Here is a 3,801-nt window from a genome sequence, read left to right as displayed (position 1 = left end):
TCAAACATTACTCACAAAACGGCCGCGCCCTCTAGTGGCGAGGCAGAAAACTGCATCACAGTCCTGCCTTCAGAACATTGACCGTCCACTCTAATAATACATGTGGTTGGAGGAATGGCTTTAAAAACATCAATAACACTTTCTCTGCTGTGGAGTGGCTGATGTTCGTGATGTAGAACATCACAATCCCCACAGAACCATTCCTCTGGAAGACACTCTCTGCACATAGACAGGACTTTGAACAAATTCAGCAAAATTTGAATAACTGAAAGTAGTATGCACTCAGATCCAGCCACTCTTGACAAAGGTAGCAGCTTCTATTTTGATATTATAGCTCCGGGTGGCTCAGTGTGCTTCACTATGAGCTGACGGTTAAAAGGACATTTGTCAAACTCATGTGGTTTTATAATTATTAAACTTCTCACACGCTCAAAGACATAAATGTCAGCCAACAAGGCATCGCTCATCAAGCTTAGCTCCATAGAAATGTATGTTATTGACACTTAATAACAGCAGGGTGAAGACAGTGGCAACACAGAGGATGGCCAACAGCTTCTGTGTCAGTGAGACATTTCAGCTGGTGTGGCCGTGCTTCTTTCCAGCACTCAGCAGCTTTCTGCTGCCAAAAGGACCGTGACACTGCCCTACTTCTTTGAGCCTCCGGAGAACGACATCAATCCAAAACAGCAGACAGCCTTTTCAAATACTTTTCTCTAAAGAATGCAAACATCAAGTATTCTTGCTCCCCTTTCTTTCTGATAATGTCACTTTTACAAATCCTGTCCCATCAGCTCTCATGGCTGGTTTGGCTTTGAGGGTCGGGGAGGACAAAAAGCTATTAAGGACCTTTTGATCTGCAGTCCAGTTCTCCTCTAAAGTATTAAGGATGAAGCAACAGTGCTCCTTTTTGCTATTCTGAAATGTGTGTTAAACACAGTGTAGAAGGTAAGTAGAAGCTTACACAGCACCATCAGCCATCATGCTAAATTTGCATCTTCAAAAGTCAATGCAGCCAGACTCACACCTGATTATAAATGTTCAGGAGACACTGTTGAATGTTTAGTGTTAACTTAAATCACTCATCATTTACAGCATTACAGAGTTCGGGGTTATGGGTTAGCACTATCATGTTACCCGTAACTGGATTAACTATGGTAGTAACTTAACTAGCAGTGTTGGTCAAGTTACTTGAATAAAAGTAATCAGTAACTAATTACTGATTACTTCCCCTAAAAAGTAATCCCCTTACTTTACTGATTACTTATTTTCAAAAGTAATTAATTACTTAGTTACTTTTTAAAAACATGATTTATGACCTGAATAGGTAATAAAGCAATAGATCTTTCAGCCCAATTCTACTTTTTCTGCATCATCCATCATACAAAATGTAATCAAATGGAAAAGTCTGTTTTTAAAACTTGTTTTATTAGTTTGAATCTTTTTACTTTATGCATCAAGCAAAAATTAAATTATATGCAACATCCTGACTAGAAGAAATTTGTGGAAGAATCCGCGAGTCTCTCTGTGAATTTCCAATCCCGTAGTAGCGTACTCGGTGCTTGCTCTGAAGTTAAGGGTTTTTTCGCTGTAAAAAGAAGTTTCTAAAAGTTTTTGTCACTTTTTACGGAATCAAACTCAAAGTAAGCTCAGTACTTCCACGCTTTAAACGCTGCACGGTCATACTCTCTCTGCACTCCTCCATAGATTATCCATTCTTGATCTGCACACAGCTGTTATTGTCATGAGGCACTCTGGCCAAAAATTTTTTAGTAACGCAGTAACGCAGCGTGCTTACGGGAAAGTAACAGTAATCTAATTACCTTTTTTGCAATAGTAATCCCTTACATTACTCGTTAATTGAAAAAAGTAATTGGATTACAGTAACGCTTTACCCCGCGTTACTGCCCATCTCTGGCTGTGAAACACTAATGAAAAATGATTAACTCAAGTTTTTGCTGCTAAAGTTGGTTCCATCAGCTGCTGAATCACAGGATGTACTTGGTTATAGTCATTTGTGCATTTTGGGTTGCTTTAAATAAATAATGATGTGTTGTAATCATCCAGATCTAGAACCTTAAACTGCTTTTTCACGTGTCTGTAAATGAATTTCTTTCTTATCATTGGTGTCGGTTTCTGATTTGTCTGTTGTCAAGGTCTCACCTCAGTGTGATTCCTCACGTTTTGTCATGATTAAAGGATGAATGTGAACACAGCTTCAGTGTAAATGTGAATGAAAAAAAAAAAAAAGCTGGAAAAAGGAGGAGCCCGGAGCTTCGTCTTTCGCTCGGCCTACCCCGCTACAGCAGACGGACCGTTAGAGACTCGAACTTGGCCGTTAAACTCTGGGGTCTGAATGCTGGCCTCTTAATGCTGCGCACCACACAGCCGGCCAGAAGAAAATAGAAAAAAAGGACATTTATCTTCTGTTGTTCAACAATTTTTTTCGTTTTTTAAAATCTATTTAGCTTGTTGTGCAGTATTGTTGCTGTAAACAGTGTTGCTGTAAACAGTGTGTCACGTTACTTGAAAAAAGTAATCGGATTACAGTAACGCGTGGGCAGTTAACATCTCTGTTAACTAGTCATGATAGAAGCCAATATTTCTGTCCAAACATGGTCGGAATATGTTTGACTACAAGCTAACATTTACAGCATGACTTTAAGCTAGCACCATAAAGACGGTAAAAGACACTGTAATATGTAGAAATGCATGTGAAAAGTGTTATATTAGCAGTGGTTGTGCTACTCCACACAGCCACTTTAACATTACTGACACTGTATTTCTTACCTGTAAACAGCGGGTCTTGTGTGATAAAAGCTTGTGCAGAAAGTAGCAGGTGTAGACTGGTCCATAGCACTGTATGAAGTGATAAGATGTGAAAGGACATATATAGGGTACCTTAAAGGGCGCCTTAAAAGTGTTTCCCTGAGCTTTTACTTGCAGCTTGATATCTAAATAAATGTAAATAAATGTAAATAAATGTGAATGAAAAAAAGAGAAACGAGAAAAAGGGGGAGCCCGGAGCTTCGTCTTTCGCTCGGCCTACCCCGCTATAGCAGACGGACCGTCAGAGACTCGAACTTGGCCGTTAAACTCTGTGGTCTGAATGCTGGCCTCTTAAGGCTGCGCACCACACAGCCGGCCAGCTGGAAATAGAAAAAAAGGACATTTATCTTCTGTTGTTCAACAATTTTTTTTTCCGTTTTTTTAAATCTATTTAGCTTGTTGTGCAGCATTGTTCCACACAAATGACACATGGAAACCTAGCTATTTTTTTATTGGCTTTCACAAAATGGGACTGCCAATGTTGGAGGTGTTACTGCGCCAAAGTCTTCCTGCTAGCCGGAAACCTGCTGGCGGCGCCACTATGTTCTCAGCACACTCTTCAGCGTCAGCTTTGTTGCCTGTTTTCGGCACACCTACCTAGTCCCACTCATCCACTTTATCTGCTCATGGCAGATTTACCCACACTGAGCACTCCTTGGATTAAGGTAAATTGAAGCAGGTCATTATAAAAAAGACACACAGTTTATCATCTTATCCTTGTGCAACACCTAAAAGCACTCTGTTCATTTGTTTGCTAGATTAGCCGCTAGCATACACACACTGTGTTAGAGGCTTGTTGCTACCTAGTTAGCGATGCTACACACCTGTTACTGTGTATTTTTCAATGATTCAGCACTCCTTGGATTTTTAGACAGTAATGAGATCATGTGCACACTCCACAGAGGTCCAGAGTCCAAATGTGACCTCTAGCACCAAACGCTTGCTGCAGTTCTTGGTGTCAGAGGTGACACACAA

This window comes from Astatotilapia calliptera, chromosome 1, assembly GCF_964374335.1.
Source record: "Astatotilapia calliptera chromosome 1, fAstCal68.1, whole genome shotgun sequence".
In the NCBI taxonomy this organism is placed as follows: Eukaryota; Metazoa; Chordata; class Actinopteri; order Cichliformes; family Cichlidae; genus Astatotilapia; species Astatotilapia calliptera.
This window is presented reverse-complemented; position numbering follows the sequence as displayed.